This window comes from Lissotriton helveticus, chromosome 4_1, assembly GCF_964261635.1.
Source record: "Lissotriton helveticus chromosome 4_1, aLisHel1.1, whole genome shotgun sequence".
NCBI classification, from domain to species: domain Eukaryota; kingdom Metazoa; phylum Chordata; class Amphibia; order Caudata; family Salamandridae; genus Lissotriton; species Lissotriton helveticus.
The window spans coordinates 623,204,556-623,225,749 of record NC_136063.1 but is presented as its reverse complement, the minus strand read 5'-3'; the positions used below and the strand labels follow the sequence as shown (position 1 = coordinate 623,225,749).

General features: G+C 46.0%; 1 protein-coding gene across 4 annotated transcripts in view; it reads left to right on the top strand.

The window, feature by feature from the left end:
* Positions 1-3,023: 3,023 nt before the first annotated feature.
* The window catches only part of CHD7 (chromodomain helicase DNA binding protein 7), a 771,490-nt gene continuing 753,319 nt past the window's right edge, over positions 3,024-21,194 (top strand). For 2 of the 4 annotated variants that reach the window (XM_078687264.1, XM_078687263.1), the window contains exon 1: positions 3,030-3,424. The gene's annotated coding sequence lies outside the window, so the exon portion shown is untranslated. Of the gene's footprint in view, positions 3,425-21,194 lie in introns of all 4 variants that reach the window. The other 2 variants (XM_078687262.1, XM_078687261.1) reach the window with 2 other exon arrangements.

The window sequence follows — 21,194 nt, the reverse complement described above, 5'->3', positions numbered from 1 at the left end:
AGTAAAATACATATATGGAAACTTAGTAAATCTAATACTGTTGGTACCTGGGAAGGGTAGAAAAGGAAAAACAGTACATGGACATAGCACACAGATTTATATTTCCATAGAATGGTATGAAGACCAACCCCTGGCCAAGGGCTGGAAAAAGGGACTCCCGAATAGTCAGGAGCCAACAGTTCAGGACAGGTTCAGGACAGGAGACCTCTTCTAAGTGCAACGCCAGTGTCGCACCCCTCTCTGGTACTATTCTCCACAATTATTCTCCCTTCCAGATGGATCGATTCTTCTCCTTCCACAATCTCTCCGACTCTCCCCCTCGATTCCTCTGTCAGAGTGCTCGAACAGCGTCTCTGACCTCTGTGGCTTCCGCTGTCTTCTGCTTCAATGATGGGTCGGTGACAGGTCAATGACAAGACTGACAAGTCGGGGACAATCTAACTGGCTAAGCCTACCTTAGTTATACTATTCTCACTGTATGTACCACCCCCAATGTTTCAATATTCGTGTATTCCTAACTCCTGATTGGACAATGGGATGGGGAAAGGTCATCACACCATACTAATGTAATGTCATTTTCTTAGGTTTTATTGATCTATGTTACCACCCCTTAATTTCAATTTTCCATGCTTTTATTCCACCCGTATTTCATATAATTTCATCTACATTGTATATAACATTTGTTTCATTCTCTTCTTCTTTTCGGGTCAAGAGGTGATGTTCCCAGGCGCGTCTTCTGCTTCATACTGTATTTGGCAAGCTTTCAATGTCATGGCTCGTAGACTGACATGATTCCATGTGCGTGGGCATCATTTCCAAGATGGAAATTTCAGACACCCTTCAGGCCCAAATACGAACTAATAATAAAGTCAAAGAAAAATACATTAGAATACGAAAATAAATCAATGCACTGTATACCACTTATTCCTACTCTATTCCCTTTATTATATTTTAACTATAGCATTGGCAGTTTAGTAGAATGAGCTAGATTTAATTTTAGCACAGCATGTGAGAGTCAAGCGGCCATCTTAAGTACTACTGCGCAGCTGCAAAGAATTCCCACCAAGCAAAGGACGTCATACTACGTAGATGCAGTAGATGCATGCGCAGAAAATTCCCGCATTTTCGCCAGCCATTTTCAGTCACTCGGGTTACTGATTAGTAAACCACATTTAAAAGCTTCCCCTTGTTGAAAAATATGTTGTGTAATGTATTTATTAGTATTCACAAAACATGTTGGTTACATTATTATATGTTATTCGAGAGTATTGAATCCGAGCAAGTTTCTTTACGTACGAAACCTTGCTCCATCAACCCCCTCTTTGATGGCATTCTATGCCATCACTAATAATCAAACCAGATGCCAATTTTAGCAAATTCCCATTTCTATTTCTTCTATCACTCGTGAATTTGCTTTTCCCTTTCTGCGGCCCTGCGTGGCATTATAAATCTCCTTAATCATATGCGTCGCTCTTGCACCAGGTAGCGTGGTGCAAGAATGACACAAAGGGGATCATAAATATGTCCCATGGTGCTTAGAAGGATGAAACCTCAGGCATTTTTATCATTAGGGTCAGGTTGTCTTTTAAACAAATGACAGTATCTGTGGGGAGTGCATACCACTGTTGGAGATCTTGTGCAACAGGGTCTTACTTTTCATTTGCTCTGTGTTTTGGGGACATTGTGCTCTCCTGGTTGGGGGGATAGAGAGATAGTCCGAGCCACAATGTGTACATCTCCACAGATATATTTGTAGGGTATGTAAAGGGTCTTGATTGAGTACAGTAGGCCAGTGAAGCACCTTCGTGTTAGGACTGGATGGGGCATCCATGGATGAAGTGTGTTGCCTAAGTATGACAGTATGACAGCTGAAGTCTAGGTTAGTACAATGGTAAAGGGTTCAACGCGTGCGTCATTCTACCGTTTATACATTTGAATACAACCTTTAAAAAACATAGAAAGGAGAATAGGGTGTGCAAAATGAATCTACTTCTATATAGTAAAGTCTCCTCTTCATATATTCGTAGTAAATATATGGAAGGTGACAGTAGAAAGGAGAGAACGATAGTTGACTGGAAAGGTTAATGCTCAAGTTTACCATATGACTGCCTCTCATCTTTATTGGTTCGTCGGAAAAGAAATGATCGAAGTAATGCGAGTAATTACAATTATAGGCAAATTGAGTTGGAAAATAGCTCTCCGCCTTAGAACCGTGCGAATTGGCGTTAGCTTTTTTTTTTTTACTATTATTTAAACTAAATATTCCGTTAAAAATGATTAGAACTCGGGCGCGATTTTAGAGGGTCACAGCCTGAAATCGTTATTCGATTTAAAAATTGGACGGAAAGTCTTGAAATATAAATTCGTTTAAGAGCTGTAAGAGATAGAAAGACAGACTGCATTAAGAATGGTTTTCTATGCATCAGTATAGTAACCGCCCTATATTTGGAGGGACTTTGTGAATAGTTTGGAGGGGGAAAGGCAGGCTCCTGAATAAGGCATGTGGATGCCCAGGTGCACAGAAGCCCCCCAGTATTTGGTGACGTCTGTCAAGGCATACAGCACCACAAAGGTGGCCAATAGCAATAACAAATATATGAGAGGTAAGCCATTTACGGTTAGAGCCGCAGCTCCTCCATCTCACGAAGCCCTAATGACACGCTCTGGGAGCACGCGCGGGGAGGGCTCTGACAACATGGAGAAGGTGCGCACAACTCAGAGGATGTGAAACGTGCGAGGACAAGACAGGCCGAGCTTGTTTTCTTTCCCCGGCTCCTTCTCCACAGCCCCATCGACCCCTGCACTGGCGGGGAGAGAGGAGGGAGGGAGAAACAGCCTTCTTGAGGGAGGAAAAAAACTTGTGCATGAATGAGTGTCCCCCTGCTCCCCTCCCCCAGCCGCCCGGATTCTTGCATAAATTATGCCAGTTGTCCGGGTGACGTCAGGGCGGAGGGAGGAAGGAGAGGCGGGTGGGGTGAGCAGAAGCCGGAGGGGTGAGACGCGCGGGCACGCGTGCCTGGCCTGGGTGTCCTCCGCAACGTGTACGCGCGCGGCCCCAGGGGGAGCCCAGGCGTGCGAGAACGCGCGCGCGCGGCCCCGAGCCAGAGCGCGAGAGAGCGGCGCGAGGGCTCTGCCTCTCTCTGGTGCCGGACGCGCTCGTGCTCGGGAACTATCGGATTAAACTTGGAGCGAGTGAGGTTACACAAAGGGGCCGGGCGGGCAGCAGGAACCGGCACCCGAGCGCGCACACCGGCACCGCAGCGCACAGAGGGGGGGAAAGCAGCCCGGGACACGAGGGGCCGGAGCCCCGCGGCGAACAGCAACATGGAGCGCCGCGGAGGCGGCACGGGAGCCGCGACAGCAGGAAGTGAGCGCTCGGGCAGGAGCCGTCGCACCGAGCCGCACACACACTGACCGGCGCCTGGTGAGTGCTGGGAGGCCCCACGAGGCACGGGAGACGGGTGGCAGGTGGGGGGATCCAACGAGGCCAGCTCGAGGGCGAGGGAGTTGTCAGGGGGCGCCGAGGCGCACCTCGGGGTCAAGGGGTGTCAGGGGCACGAGCGGCGACAGAGCAGGCACTTGGCGGGTGGCAGCACCTGGAGCTGCCATTGCTCTTCTCTGTGACCCACTTGAGCCCTCGTGAATAATCCATCGGCTGTGTCTGCTCTCGGGTTACCTCCTGGAGGGAGGCGGACCCGGGGTGCGGGCTGCCGGTGCACCTATACATCCGGTGTTCCGGGGCCCACGCGCTGCCCTTGTTGTTTTGTTAAATCAAGCAGTGGAAAGTTGTGCTTGAGGGCCGCGGACTGGGACGGGGGACCCCAAGAGCCTGACGGGGGCTCCCCACGCGGTCTCTGTTGTTGTGGAACAAGTTGAGCAAAGTGTGCCTCCTTGCGGTTGGAGGGTTGGGGGTGTTTCTGGAAGTTTAAAGGGACAGAGACGGGTGAACGAGGAACCCTGCTGAACATTGCTCGGTGTTGTTCTCGATGGGGGGGTTATTGTCGGGGACTATCTCTTCTCGCCATCCATACCTTGGCCGGGTGAATGACTGTTTCCCGATATCGTTTTTCCTAACGATTGGTGGCCCAGTCTTGAGGTGGTGGGGGGCCGTCATCCACAGTGGGAGGTCAGCGCACGTTCACCATTCAGGTGATTTGAGGCCATTAGTCACCCTTCCTGACTTTGAGTGGGGGATGGGGTTGCTATCATACGTGCGTTGATTGATCTGTCCTGTCCATCCGCAGCTCCTCCAGGGCAGGCACTAGTCGAGGGACAGAAGGAGCTACGGGCAGCAGCGATCATATGAGAGGGATACCACTTTGCCAAGGGGTTCCCAAATGCTAATCATCTCACGTGGGGTGCCCTGCTTCTTGAGCTGCTTCTCTAGACTCTCTCCCAAAGCAAGTATTTATAACCACGGACAAAGGCAGAAATAAGCAGCATTTGGCTTCTACCTTTTACCAGCCGGACTCTTCCAAAAATAAACTAACATATTTTCCTTAAGGGCTCATTCCTGTACGAGTTGATGGTCGTTATTTAAAGTGCCTGCCCAATACGAGCACTTCCAGATTAGAAATAGGGCGATTTATTTACTTTTCAGTTAGTGAAACCCGTAATGTGTGTTCGTAAAGCTGAATTGCCTGCCTGGCCGCAGTATGTGCCTCAAGACAAGGGGCTCCGGTCAGCACGTCCCCGTTCTCCCAGACCTGCTTCTCTCTCTGTTCATATGTGTGAAACGGAAGATAATCGCCACATGGAAAATACGCATTCCGGTTGTGTTGCTGTGTCTGAGCAGGGTATGTGTTTGTTTCCTTGCACACAGAAGCTCTCTAACCCGTAACCTAAAATGGCAGCTCTAATTTGACTGCGGCCCATTCATTGACGGTAATAACAGAGGGCCTGGGGCACGCTGCTCGGCTCCGCAGTGGAAAGAAACTTTCAGGCCGTCCGCTCTCTGTATGATTGACGGATTTTCGTGTGTTTTCATTGGTAACAGCCCCTCGTGCTCTGGTAACGTGGCAGTGGGAGCCACAGCCGTTCTGACATCTAAGCACGTTCAGGGATAGATCGGTGTTGACGTACCTTACTCAACTTGCGTTGCACATCCAGCTTCATGCCCCCCCCCCCACTGCATTTGTGCATGCGACTGGCGACACATTCAGCTTACTAGCCTTCCTTTTTAGTTGCAGTAAAACAATGCAGCGTCTCTATTTACTCGCGGCCATTTACATTGGTACTGGCCAATGAACCTTGTAAAACAAAAAATATAGTTTTGTGCCGTGATTGTGACATGACTCCTAAACTAGTGACGCACTAGATTAATGTAAACCAAAGGCTACATTGAATAGGAAAAATCATTTGATTTGTCATGATTTGACACCTACTTTACCTGTCCCTTTTATTATATTGATGTGTCAGTTGGATGTGCCTTTGATAACCGTTCTTGGCTGTTAAGGATGACTAATTTTAGCTATAGCCTAGTTTGAATGTGACCAATCAGACCTGAATTATGCTTTTGTGTCTTGGGTGAAGTATATTCATATCTGGGGAGCCCCGTTTGATCTAAGTACCCCGTTTCACCAAAAACTAGCAATTTTGCATCTATTTTCAGAAGGTTGTTGATTAAGAACACTGCCATATATTTTATGCTAAGTAATCTACTGCACAATAACTATTTAAATATCAGAAGTGTTTCACATCCATCCATGTGATATGCCTACAGTTTGAGCATCATTTTAGGGTTACTAGTTACAGGAAAATGTTCCTCTAAGCTGCTCATAGACACGTTCTGTCTTGTTTACAAAGGCAACAGGTTGCATAACAAAGGCTTTGTCGGTCGAAATAAACTAGTGTGGTCTTCTAGTGTGACTTGCCATCTGTTTCGCATGTTATCCCTTTAAGCAGGATATCAAGAGTGTATTGGGTTCTGTGCCTATTCCCAGTGGAATACGTTTGACAGCCCCGTCTCCATCTATCGGTAGGTAGATGACTCAGTGGTCTTTTGAATTGCACTTTATCTGAATTGGCATCCAGTTATTTTACTGGGCAATTGTGTTGTGAGGGTATCTCGAATGGAAGTACTCTTGAAAGCCTCGATGCGTGTTTATTTTCCTTTCACCTTGTTGGTGTTGTGTTCTTCAGTGGCCCCAAATCATCGGAGGAATATCCCGAATGATGGTAGAGCATCGGGCTGTTGTTGTCACAGAGGTTTGAAAAGTCTGTACTTTTGGTAGTTCACTGTATCAGTCAATGCCCTCCATGTTTATTAAGTTCAGAAGCGTTCTCCATAATGATGACGGTTAGCTGTAAGTCTTGTCCCTATAGCTGGGGTTTGATAGTAATAAACAAGGGCACGTTTACTGAAATGTGCATTAGTTAATTTTATTTTTTCCCAAGAGGAAAATATCCTGGTATAGTTGCCTATATTTCATGAAGTTTGGGTTTGTTCCCGCACCATTCTCTGTTGTAGATTTGAGCAGTCATAGAAGCAAAACCTTACTAAATACAATCAGATTTAGTTTTGAGTGTTATGTTCATGTCATGATAACCTGCCAGTAACGCTGGCAATTTTCCTTGGAGAAAAGTTCCCTCGGTGCACATATATGGTCTGTGGAGTTTGCATCTAGGTAATTATGTCCGCTGATACTTTTTCATGTGCATTGTACCTGGGCTGAGGTTGACAAAAATGACAATAACCCATGTAATTTACTTCTTAGAACTCTGGTGGTTGCAAAGGTGCACGAGTATTCTTGTATGCCTTTGGGTCTGTATGTTCTTCTGCTGTTTGAATTCATTGTGTTGAAGCTTTTCGCAGCCGCACTGTTAATTCGTTCATATTTCTTCTGAACGAGGATAAGCAGTGATCAGCAAAAGCTATGTTGGTCTTATTGAGAACTGTTTCCGTAGAGGTTATTTAAATAACAATGAAATGTAAGGTGAACTGAAGAGACAGGAACCGTAGGGTGGTGGTGGATTGGGAGAGTTTGCATCCTAGGGACTTGTCAGCAGGGGTGGGCTCCTAAAATAATTTTGGTCTGCTTCACCTCTTTCTTTTCCCCCTGCACGAAGCACTGCCCATACCATCAGCAGTCTACTGTTTTTATGGCATTAATATTGAGTGCTTCACCTGTTTTTGAATAGAAGGGGTGAGAGACAGATTTCATCTAAATGATGGTGGTGCATCGACCCCTCCCCCCCCCCACCCCCCCCCCCGGAAAAAATAGTTTAAATCAAAATAAAAAAGCAAAACGAATGGCGCAGATAAAGCAAGCAGCAAGGGGTTTCATACATATTTGTCTAAGAAAGCAGGCGTTCGATTTGCAGAAGTTTAGACTCCCCCCCCCCCCCCCCCCCTAAAAAGTTTGTGTGTGTGTGTATATATATGTGTGTGTATATATATATATACATATATATATTGCATTAATACACGGAATGGCGAAACTCCACCACCAAACACTGAACAGTAGTAACAAGTGATTAGAACTAGTGCAACCATAGATGCAGTTCTGTACGCAGCGTTGGCTTTTTAAGTCACTGGTAGCAGTTTAGAGATTCTGCCCTGAATTTTGTGACTCTGCGTTGTTATTTCACGATAACGAGTCCATCTCATTACGTTTTTTTTTATTATGAAACGAGTAGTACACTGTTAAGATGTTGGAACTTGGTAGATATTCTACAGCTACGGTTGTCCAAACTGTTAATTAATTGATGGTTTTTCTGGACCCTGATTTAATCGTCCTTGTTTACCTTCGTTGTCGGTCGTGTTTTCAATGCTCCCTTTTTTTGTTGTTTTGTTTAAACACGACCCCTTAACAAACATGCGAGGTTTGGAAGTTTTTAAGGTTTTTATTTTTGCCAATTGTGACAACATTTTGTGTTTGCACACTTTTGAGTAATTAATTGTTATAAGCGGACACCTGCAACACAGAAATACTTCCCTGTTCAGGCACCGATGATTTCACTAATTGGAAGTCTTGCTATGTACTTTTGTACTGTCCAAGATGTTTATCTTTCTTTTTTGTATTTTCACGCCGTTTCCCCAGATGTTGTTAATGTGTTCGAAGGAGCCATGTGTTTGTTTTAAAGGGGCATCCATAATAAACAGTTCCATGGGGCGATGACTCTGGAACATACGTTTGGCATCAATGTTATTGGGCAGCCAGCTATGCTAAAGATGACCTTTTGTGAAGACCTATCAGATCCATAATATATTATTAAACATTTGCGTGTGTCCATGCAGCAACTTTAACGTCAGGTGTCCTGCAACGATGGTCAATTTCCCATTTTTGTATCGGAAAGAATCTTTTTAAAAATCAAAAATATTACCTTTTCCAATTAAACCCAGTCATGGAACATGACTACTTGTTATTGGTGGGAAAAAAACGACCTGTGCAAAATGTTCTTCTTAAGGCTATATAATATAATTAATACTCTTGATCCTTTCGCGCCCCACAACCCATGTTTTTTTTTCAAAGTGCAATGGGTGAAACAAATGAGTGACAAATTAGGGTCACAATGTGTTGTTTGAGGGATGTGTTATGTTTTACTTTGTTGTGCATAATGTGTGTTTACCATGTTTTTAGAATTGTATTTCTTTAGTTTCAAATCTTTGGTGGCAGTTGACTGGAGGATCCTGAGCAGTTGGCAGTGCTGTTGCTGGCTGGTGTTTCAGTGTTGGAATAACACGGATTTATTTTACAATTTTGCCTTGGACTGCATGTTACAAGATTGGCGATTAGTTCCTGAGACACCTACAAAAACTTGCACGAAGGTTGAGCCGTTTTTTTGGGAGCTATGTAAGCATCTTTAATGAGTAAAAGACGTTTGTGTAACACAGCTTATGGGTATCAGCCTTTCATCAAGTCATCATGGTTTGTGCTTTGATCTTCAACTTTCTTATGGAATGAATCGATCACCGTTACCTGGATTATTCATCTCTGGGCACAAAATCAAGCTCTGCGTCCCAGCATATGAAGCTGTCAGCGTTCTGGATGGTTCTTGTCAGGAAGGGTTCCTTCACACGACATTGAGCTCCGCCTCCGCATGCAGCTCTATCTACGTCTGTTACGCCACTGTCTGAGCTGATTGTGTGACGTGTTTACCTGGCGTTGCTCACACTGGATTACTCTACGTACCACCATCTTTCATTGAGCATTATTTAAGAGGTGTGTGTGTTGTGCATTACAGTTAATGGGAGGATGCTTCAAATGGGCATATCATTTTTGGAAACTGGAGGTTCCTACATTTTTTTTCCCCAGGTTAAGGTACCAGTTACAGTAAGAATAAAATAATCTGACCGATTTACAAACTGTCGCCTTTTGAAGCTCAGTAATTGGTGAACACATTCCTGCCATTCTTCTGATCCTCTTACTGGTGTTGTCCTCTTTTGTGAAGTGTGGCACATGATACTAGTGTCACTCTTGATGCTCATGCCTGGAGGATATCTTATAGTTTTCAGTGATGAAGCATGAACACTGAATTTGTCCCTTGAGGGGAAATTGGGACACAACTAGACCACTGTTTCCTTTTTTTGGTTTCTGTCCTCACTTTCCAAATTACTACCTAAGATGCCAAATCTCTTCACATAGTTACTCACTTTCTCCGCCTTAACCATTTTGTCCTCCTGGTGGTGTGAACCAAGTACGTATGAAATGGGCAGAATGGAAGTCACACAGTCTTAATTATCTGGAGACAATTGATTAGCATGGTAAAATGTCAGCTAATCAAAAAGAAAAAAATATATTTTTGCATTCAGTAGGCCCTGAAGGGCCAAAAGTCTGGGAGCATATATCTAAAGATGTAAGATGGGGGATACTAATCAAAGAAAGCTATTAGTGATTTCAATAGTTACTTTTCGCCCAATGTGTGTATTAGTAGTATTAAGTATAATTTTGTTTTCAAAAGAAATGAGGAGAGCGAAACGATTGAGTATGTTGCTCCTCTTAAGAAACTATCTCCAGATTGTAAGTTTGGCAATTTACAATAATGTCATCAGAGATCAAGTTATCATGCTAAGAAATATTGTGGGTAAGCAGGGATTTGAAACTCAAAAATTCTTGCCATTGTGTGAGAGGCCAAATGATCTTCAGAAGTGCGAAATCGATTAAGAGTGAAGGAAAATTGTGATGACATTGTAGGGATAATCAAATGTAAGGCTAGTGAATATATAAAAGCGATTACATTCCAGAGTAGTATTTCTAAAAATAAAGTACAAAATAGAGAGAGAAGAAACCTCAAATGTTATTTTTGTGATAGCAAATCACATTTAGCATATACAGACATGTCCAGCTTTAAAACAACTGTTCTTTTTGTAGTTTAATCGTGCATTATTCTAAAGTATGTTGGAAGAAAATAAAACAAATTACATGCACTGAAGATGACAGTTATTATAAGGATGAGGAGAACAATTCGATAAGCAGTATTACTGATAGCAAAACGTCTTTTGGAATATATGTAAGTGGACAGGATACTAAAATAAATAACTCATTGTGTGCTGTGTATATAGGAGGAGTCAATGTTAGCCTGTATGCTAATTCTGAATCTCCATATACTGTTGTTAATGAAGAAGTTTGGCACAACTTGTTCAAAAACAAGTTGGATGACAGTCTAAACGAACCTGATATTATCCCTGAAAGTTTCAAGGAGGAGAGAATAGAGTTGCTGGGGTATAAGACATTGATTTTCAAATTCAAGAACCGTAGGCAAATTATACATCAATCACAAGGGCCCGTCAGTGCTCGCTTGGTTGCACCGACCAGGGAAACTTGCATATGGTGTTTCAACTTATGCACCAAAACACTGTTACTTTTATCCTCAATCAGTAGTACTGCAGAGACCACCACCAAATTTTGAAGTTCCGTTGGCAAATTTCCAATCAATAATCCACAGTGGTTGATGTATCAGGTCACTCTATTTTATTCCATTCATAGAAAAAAGACAGTATTTTTATGAATGGAATAAAATAGTGACCTGATGCATCAACCACTGTGGATTACTGATTGGAAATTTGCCAACGGAACTTCAAAATTTTGTGGTGGTCTCTGCAGTACTACTGCTTGAGGATAAAAGTAACAGTGTTTTGGTGTGCTTTGGTGTATATGTTGGACATTTTGTTCTAGACTGCTTTCTGCAGGTCTAGTGGGCTTAGAGGTGGGTGGGTATTTTAGCACCATGGGAGCACCCTTGGAAACTAATGAGTTTGAAAAAGATTGTTGAAACATGAATGATTGGTTTATAGATGTGCAGATCTGTCTGAACGTTTAGACTTGCATATGGTATTGAACCCAAATTATTCTGTTAAAATGTTGTTTATGGATAAGAGTGAATGTACAGGTAACATTATGGTTAAAAGTTATTCAGTGGTAAAGCTGGTAACTGAGTTGACCTTCAACACTATTGTTTACAAGGATGGAAAAATTCCAAGGACTTACAAAGTAAGGAATATTCCTATTCGTTTGAGGGAGGAAGCTGAGAAACAGCTGGAGAAATTGATTAATGCTGACATAAAAGAAATCTTAGTCTTCTGAGTGGATTTCTCCTGTGGTGGCAGCACAACATATTAATGGTAAGATAAGGCTGTGCATAGACATGCGCCATTTGAGTGACAACTTTGTGCTTGACAAATTTCCTCTTTCAAAAAGTTTCAGACATTTTAGCTTTTTTGATGGGTGCTAAATAGTTTTTGACATTTGAACTGTCAGTAGCGTACCACCACATTTCATGCTTAAAGGAAGCAAACAGTACACAGCTTTTATCACCCCTAGTGGAATGCTATCAGCATAAGAGGCTGTCGTTCGAATTGGCATCATCTGCTGCAGTTTTTCAAAGATTGATGTATCAATTGTTTGGTAAAATGGAAAATGACAATTTTTCAAGTTGACATCTTAATTGTTAGAAAGGGTAAGCAGGAACATGACATCTTGCAACAGGTATTGGACATTCTGGAGAACCAGGGGCTAAAAGTTGAACTTGCGTAGGAAGTGCTAAAACTATTTTATTAACATAGTGCTATAGCCAGGCCCTTTGGAATTATACAGTTGTGCGGCCACTTCGATTTCTGCATAATTATATATTTGCCGCGTAATCCATGATCGGCAGATTAAAAAAAAAGTTTTGTTTGTAGCTCAAACAGATCAAAGGGTACTAAAAATACAGCGACATGTTGCAGCGCAGTAGAAGGTCCTTTTTAAAGCTTGACTGGATTCTGTTGCTTATTTTGGGTATTAAACTGGTACAGACAGTGCTACCAAGTTTAAAATGATGAAATAATACTATTACAAAATGTGCCACATTATGCGCCATAATTTGCCTTATCTTGCCACACAATTTTTTCAACCCTGCTGCATAATTTGTCCCTCTCCTGCCGCATAATTGGAGTGATCCTGGCTATAGCTAATGCCCCAGCTTTTAATAGTTTTGATTCTGGGTTGTTGAACATTGTGACAACGGATGCCAGTAATAATGGCATTGGTAGTGTCCTAAAGCAGAAACGTATGGATGGGAAGGAAGTCACCATAGCATTTGCCTCACATGCCTTGACCATGGTTGAAGAGAAGTACTCTGTAATTGGAAAAGATACTTTAGCTTGTGTGTGGGCATTGGAACATTTCACATCATTCATTTGGGGTAAACAGTGTGCACTACATGCAGACCACAATCCTTTGGTGACATTGAGGGTAAGGATAAGGCTTTGACAAATATTGCTAGAATTTCCTTGAGGTCGCACGACTTCATCCATTGTGTAGAATAATCAATAACTAAACAGCGATGAGGGTAGTACTTGGTATGCACTGGTGAGATATTTCTATACTAGTCTAATGAAGTCCTTATTAGTTTGGGTGCTCTACTTCCTATGGCCCACCGTTAAGACCAATAACGTGCCAAAAATAGTGATGGAAGGAGCATCTAGTTCACACAAAATCACCAATCTTATATTGAAGTCCGTATCAGATTCTTTCTTTTCAAGTTCTTTATTCACCAAAATTATTTTCCACAGTTCGAAGCAAGATAATTTAAAAATCCAAATTCCAACAAGTGTTCATCAGTTCATGAATCTAATGCAATGATTATTTCATCCTGATCAATAGTTTAACACAAAAAGAACAGCCTTAGTTCAAGCACAGGCCTACGCGCTTCATCCTCCTTAGGACATCATCAGGGATCATTAATTTATACAGGTTATAAATGCTGGTTCTACATCCTACTTCTCTTTGCGCAATAATGTTTTCTTTACCCCAGTCTTATTCAACTGTCAACAGCAGATTTTATCAGGACCTGCTGTCGCTGCAACTTGAGAAGTGGAAATTTGGAGACTGCGACTTAACGTTGGAATAAGAGCTCAGGACTTTAATCACGGAGCCAGAAGTATGAACAATTACTATTCAAATGGCTCCATTTTGAATAAGACTGGGGTGAAGATCACATTATTGCGCAAAGAGAAGTAGGATGCAGTAGCAGCATTTATAAGCTGTACTAGCAGCCCGTCCCGACGTTGTCCGGGAGCAATCATGGCTCAGGGTCCCCGCCCGCCCTGACGTTGTGCAGTATTATGCCTCTATGTTTACTTTGTACGCTTTTGTAACCTGCCCACGTCACTGCCCACCTCACTTTTTCCTCCTGTAATGCCACGTTTGGTACCTTCTCCAGATTGTCATTTTACCTTTCAGCTGACCGCTCCACTTTGTACGCTTTTGTAACCTGCACACGTTTCTTTTTCCTCCTGTAATGCCCCGTTTGGTACCTGCCCACGTCACTGCTCACGTCACTTTTTCCTCCTGTAATTCCCCGTTTGCTACCTTCTCCCGATTGTTATTTTAGCTTTCAGCTGACCGCTCCACTTTGTACGCTTTTTTAACCTGCACACGTTTCTTTTTCCGTTTGGTACCTGTGGCTTGCTCACCGCTCCTCCCCGCCGCCGCTCCTCCCTCACGTTTGCTTTGCTCACTGCTTACTTGGCGCCCTACCTCATCCGCTGCTCACCGCTCCTCCCCGCCGCCGCTCCTCACTGCCTGCCCGCCGATCCTCACCGCCTGTCCCCCGCTCATGTCCGCTGCTCCTCCGCTCGTCACTGCTCCTCCCCGTGCTGATCTCCGTCGCTCCTCGTCACTGCTTCTCCCCGCGCTGATCTCCGCCGCTCCTCCCCGCGCTGATCTCCGCCGCTCCTCGCGCTCGTGTACGCCGCTCCTGATGTAAGCACGCACGTCGCGGTCGGCGCTACTTTGAAGGGACTACTTTTTTTAACTTCTATTTTTTAAATAACGTATTTATTTTTAATTTATATAGCCTATGTCCATCTGCACACCCTGAGGGTTACAACGATGTATCGGGTGTGTGGATTGGCGCTGTGGTTCCCGAGTTTACCCGCCTCAAAGCCTCAAAGTTCTTCCTTTATAATAGTAGTATAGATAAATTAATGATCCCGGATGATGTCCTAAGGAGGACGGAACGCATAGGCTGTTCTTGAACTAAGACTGTTCTTTTTGTGTTAAACTATTGATCTGGATGAAATAATCATTGCATTGGATTCATGAATTGATTAACATTAAAAAAAATATATTTTTATTAAATGCAAACAACAAATACACATAAGAAAAAACAGAAAACAAGGCAATATGGTACAAGTCATGTCGGTGCTGGGGGGGGGGGGGGATACATATTCAAATCAAATGCCAGAAGTAGGTGATGAGACTGGGGAAGGGGGAAGAATACAGGAACAAGCAAGGTAGCTAAATTCCCGTGGAGGAAACAGCAGGTTGGGGGGATGACAGGTCAGTGTCCATTCCCGAGGGGGGGGGGGGGGGGGAGTACAGATACCACCACGGTATTCGTTCCATTGATTCCAAATTTTCCCCCATTTGCGGGGCGTGCCACGGGAAACCTACACAGTCTTTTCCCTAAACATGCACCAGTCCATGTTCTGCTGCCACACCAGAGCTGTTGGAGGCCTCTGGGCACCCCACAACTGAGCAATGTCTCTCTTAGCAATCATATTACCCAAGGTCACCCCTCGAAGCTGCACCAGGCCATAATCATTCGGCTCCCAGACATTCAACAAACACCGCCTCGCCTCTGGCATTGATTGCACACCCGTGACCTCACTCATCACTTCATGCACACGAGTCCAATAGCTCATAACCGCAGGGCATTCCCAAATAATATGGAAACACGTACCCACCAGACCACAACCACGCCTGTACAGCCCATCCACAGAGAACCCCATTCGCACCAGACGAGGACCAGTCACGTAGACCCTATGAAGAATTTTGAGCTGGACAAACCGGAGGCGTGCCGGAATAGCCACCTCCTTCGGGGAGGAAATCGCCGCCTGCCAATCCTCATCGTCGAGTTCCAGACCGTCACTTGTCCACACCTCCCGAAGGTTACTCAATAAGTCGGATCTGGCATTGATCAACTTCTTGTATACGAGTGAGATCGTGCTGTCAGGGACATGCCTGTCGAGCACCCGATCTTCAAGTGGGGACGCCTCCGGAATATCCGAGCCCAGGGGAAACACAGACAAAACCGCGTGCCGGATTTGCACGTATCGAAAGGATTCTCTATCATTCAAGTCATACTCAACTTTCAGCTCCTCAAACGTCTTGACTCTACCCTTGATCCACACATCATCCACCCTGCTGATACCGATCACATCCCACTTATCGAAACCCTTCGACTTCCAGAGGGAGCCAAGTTTTTCCGATGCATAAAGCGGGGTAGCACGGGTCGGCCCGTGAGAGATCCGCCAACAGATTTCGCATACAGAACCCTGTTGTAGTTGCCACCAGGCAACAGCCATCTATCCATCTCAAATGCCGGGCTCAGTAAAGGACCGTAAGTGCAATGGTTGATGGCCCCCAGCTGGGAGGCCCAATAGTAGCGGCGGACGTTCGGGAGCGCGATACCCCCATCGTACCACGGGAGCGTCAGCTTCGCAAGAGCAATACGAGAACGGCCCCCCACACCAATTGCCTCTGTAGACTTTCAATCTCCCGGAAGTACCGGGCGGGCACTACATCAAGTGTATTCTGCAACGCATAACGGAACCGAGGGAGCGACATCATCTTAAATAACGCCGCCCGTCCCAAAGGGGAGAGAGGGAGCCTGCCCCACGCTGTCACATCGGCACGGAGGCGCTGGAGAGGGGGTAACAGATTGCGTTCATAACGGAGCACAGGGTCCAAGGTGATAAAAATCCCCAAGTACCTGAATCCCTCCCGCACCACCGAAATAGGACATCCCCGAGGCAGGAGGGGGGCCTCGCCGCATAAAACATAGATGCAAGACTTCGACCAGTTGATGACCAAACTAGAGTTTTTATGGAAAGAAGTTAAAACGTCAAAGAGGACGATCAACCATTTCTGAGGCGACGTAAGATATAGGAGTAGATCGTCTGCATATAAGGAGATTCGGTCCTCAAACTCCGGAGTCCATCTAATGCCCTTCAAGGACGGTTCCCATCTCAGCCATGCTGCCAACGGCTCCAAAGCAAGGGAAAACAAGAGAGGGGACAAAGGACAGCCCTGGCGCGTTCCCCTACCAAGAGCAAAGGAGGCCGAGACACGACCGTTGACCACCACCTGGGCTAAGGGGTGGGTGTAAAGCAGTTGCACCCAGGCAATAAAGGAGAGGCCGAAGCCAAATTTAGAGAGAACCGCCCATAAATAAGGCCATTCCAACGTATCGAACGCCATGGTGGCATCCAATGACGCCAAGATGGCAGAGTCGCTGCTCGCGTGAGGACTCCATGCAGGCGCCGAAGATTAAGTGCTGTGTTAAGATGGGGTATGAATCCGGACTGATCTGGATGAACCAGGTTGCCTATAACCGTGACCAAGCGAGTGGCAAGTACTTTGGCCAGAATCTTCGGTTCGGCATTAATCAATGATATGGGCCTAAAGGAGGCGCAGCGGTCACGCGGTTTGCCGTCCTTGTGGATCACCACTATGGAAGCCAGTCTTTGGTCGGGAGGGAGGGAGCCTGCCTCCAATGATTCCAAGAACATCGATCGCAAATATGGTGCTATCACATCCGGACGGAGCTTGTAGAGCTCCACCGGGAGCCCATTAGGACCCGAAGCCTTCCCCGAGCGAACCGAACGAATAGCCGTAGCAACCTCATCAACTGTAGGCGGAACCTCCAGGAGGTCCCTGTCAGGGTCAGACAAACGTGGCAGCGAAATATCCCGCAGGAGCAAGTGGGAGTCCTGTTCCGGCCTAAGAGAAACGGGGGAATACACTTCCCGAAAGTGGTCAGCGAAACATGCAACAATATCAGCAGGGTCGGTGATACTCACGTCATTCACATCAACAATCACAGGGGCAACCCGACTCGCACGTTCCCTCTTATCCAGCCAGGCAAGCAATTTCCCCGCCTTATCCCCCACATCATACAGTCGTCCCTGTTGCTCCCTGCTCATCTCCCTTGCAGCATCAGTCACCAGCGCTCTATACTCAAGTTGTTTCAGACCCAAAAGGTGCAGCCACTCCGGGGTGACCTCGGTTTCCAACTCCCCCTCAAGAACGGCGATGTCATTTTCAACACGAACAACCTCCTCCCGCCTACTTCTCTTGACATTGCCAATCATGGAGAGAGCCTGGCCCCGAATAACAGTTTTGTACGCTTCCCACAACGTGACAGAGGAGGACACAGAACCCACATTTTCGGCAAAGTAGTGGTCAATCGCTTTAATTAGTTCCGCCCGAACCTTGGGGTCTTGGAGATACCAGGAGAGGATCGGGGCCACCCTACCCTCCGACCCCAAATGAGCGTCCACGACCAACCACAGCGGGGAATGATCCGAGATACCCCTAGCAGGATGTTTCACCTCCCGTATGGAGGAGGCATGGGAGGAGGGCATAAGTACATAATCTAATCTCGAAAGACTGCCATGGGCACCAGAGTGAAAGGTATACTGCAAATGACCAGGATGAAGCAGGCGCCAGCAGTCGGTGAGCCCCAAAGCCTCCAGGAAATCCCCCAACCAGGAGTGTGACTTCGCAATGTCTTGGGGGGGGGGGGGAGATGGGGGGTAGCGATCACACATACCCGACACTACAGAGTTAAAATCCCCACCCACTACAAGCAGACCCTCAGGGAATCCGAAAATCACTCGTCCCAGATCAGCATAAGTGGCAGTCTGGAGACCCGGGGGCACATAGACAGAGAGCAAAGTGACAACCCGTCCCTCCCAGCGCCCCACAATGGCAGCGTAGCGTCCCCTGTCATCATGTATGACGTCATCAACAGCAAGAGGGAGGGAGTTCCGAACCAGCATGCCCACCCCCCTGGAGCCAGAAGTGAAACCCGAGTGCGCAACGAGACGATAGCCACGCCTACTTATTGCGTGGCACGTATTGCCAAGCAAATGCGTCTCCTGAAGCAGGACCATATCAGGGGTCAACCGTCTCACGAGCTGCAACACCACGCCCTGTTTAATCCTATCTCCCAACCCGTTCACGTTCCAACACAGTACCTCAAGTCCCCTAACCCTTATCCCAAAGGTCAACCCCGTCCCCACCCCACACCGTGTACGACACTATACGACAGGAGATCATCAACAATATGCCTTGAAGAAAGGAATGAAACAAAAACTGCAACCCCCAACCCCCCAATCAACCCCATACATCATACCCCCCACCCCGCACCCCTGCGTAAGACTCAAAAGCCACCCCAACTTGCAGTGTGCCTGTCCCCCTAACATACAACTAGTCTACAAAAAGAACCCCAGAGGAGGGAGACTCGCCCATCCCCCCCCCCCCGCCCACACCCCAAAAAGACAGAATGATAGCAAGCAATAGTGGCATAGCACCAAACCACAGCCAAAAGTCAAGACGATGGACCGGGAGCTGATTCAGCCCCTTATTCCTGCTCCACCGGGCCTCCCTCCGCACCACCGGAGTGTCCAGAGTGTTCAGAACGCCCTGGGCCAGGGGGCAATGAGTCCAGCCAGTCACTTGCCGCCCCTGGATGATCAAAGAAAAAAGTTCGCTCGTTGTACACCACACGTAACCGGGCTGGGAAAAGCATGGCATATTTCATGTCTCTAGTCCTCAGTCTCTTTTTCACCCCCCTGGAATCCTAGTCGCTGTTTCTGAACCTGCTGGGTAAAGTCCGGGTAGAAGCTGACTGCAGTGTTCTCATAAGCCGTAGGACCTGATAGGCGCGACGCTTGCAGGATCGCGTCCCTGTCCCGAAAATTAAAAATCCGAGCAATGATGGGTCGCGGAGCGGCGCCCAGCTGAGGCGGACCACCCGGGATCCTGTGGGCACGTTCAACAGCAAAAAACTTGGAGGCCCTTGGGTGCAAGATGATTCAGGACCAGATCCTCCACCAGCAGGTCCACCGAGGAAGCCTCCGAAGTTTCCGGGACACCAACCAGACGGACGTTGTTTCGTCGTGCACGGCCCTCAAAGTCGTCCAGGCGGCGAGTGAGATAGTCACGGGCGGCTCGCAAGTTACCGACCTCTGCCTGTAAATCGGACCTTCTCATTAGTTTTCGCAAGGTTGGCCCTGATCAAGGTAACATCGACCGCAACCGTATCCAACTTGTGGGCCAGGGCCTCATACTGTTAGCCCAGTGTGGCCTTCATCCCGGCAATGGCGCCCATGACGTCCCTCAACGACAGCTCTTCATCCAGCGGGGAGTCTTCCCCCACCGTGGCCGGGGATTTAGCTGGTCCACCCGGAGAGCCCTTGACGAGGGTGTATCTGTCCATGACATTCGATTGCACGGAGCCCCCTCTCATTGCCGGTCTGGACCTCGTAAAAATGACTAAAATCGATAGGCCCGCACCAATATAGAAATGAAGAAGCAAACCAGTTACCAAGTGATAAGGGACAGTGGGCCGAGGCACCAGGTCGGTGAACAGCGGCAAGGTGAAAAGCAGCAGGCCAGGGCGATGGTAACAAAGTCAAGTAGGACTAGGCGCCTGAAACGAAACTGAAAGGAGACAGCCGAGCAAAGGAGGCTCGCGTGATCCGTTGTTGTTCAATTACTGCCCGGCTGGCAGAGAGACAAGCCCGGGGGCAGCACCATGGAGCAGGCCGAGAAAGTTCAAAAGCCATATCTTCAGCTCCCGATGTCCAAATCAAAGTCCGAAAACGGATAAACGATCAGCAGGGCCGTGCCAGTAATAACCCGTTGTCCAAGTCAGGATAGAGTTCAGGATAGTCGGTGGAGGTGGCGAAGGTCCGGGAGCCCTAAGCTCACGCGACCATCTTGGGTGCGCGCTAAGCTCCTCCTCCCAATTGATAAACATTTTTGTTGGAATTTGGATTTTTAAATTCTCTTGCTTCGAAATGTGGAGAAATAATTTTGGCGAATAAAGAAATTGAAAAGAGAAAATCTGATACAAACTTCAATATTTGATTGGTGATTTTTTGCGAACTAGACGCTCCTTCCATGGCCATTTTTATCATTGTGTAGAATATGTTTCAGGAAGGAAGAATGTGACTGCAGACTTTATATCTAGAATGACCTTAGACATTTTAGAAACCGTTTTGAATGATTAGGAATGCTTTTATATTGCTTTTAAAACATGATCATGGTATGCATGCTATTAATGGAAAAAGAATGGGAAGCACAGTATGTGAAAGATTACATTTTGCATCAGGCTATCAACTATGTGTTATATGGTTGGCCGAATTAGTGTGCCCTGAGCCCCACCATGAAACACATGAAGCTAGAAATGTGTTGATAGTGAATGGGATTTGACTAAAAAGAGGGGATACAGTGGCACCCCCATTTACCTTAAAAATGAACAGTGTGTCCCATAAAGGACATTATGGTATTTTTAAGACTAAACAATATGTTAATAAATTGTATTGGTGGCCTGGAATGGATATGAGTTTAGAAAATTTAGTATGGAACTAAACAGTTTGTGCCAATGCTGATAAATCCTTGGCTGCCTTGAGATCAAATATGTGTGAACCATTCTCCTAAGAAACCATGGTATACTGTAGCAATTGACATTTTGGGTCCTGTAAGAGCTCCGTCCAAATATATCATTGCACTCAGAGTTGTTTCCTTTCTCCAAAATGGCCTGTTGGTAAAGTAGTTAATAACATTGATACAGATTATGTTTTAAACTTTATAGACCACGTTTGAAGATGAGGGGTTACCTGCATGTGTCATAAACGATAACTGGGTACACATACTTCTAGTGAAGTTAAGACTTATTTTTCCAGACTATCGATT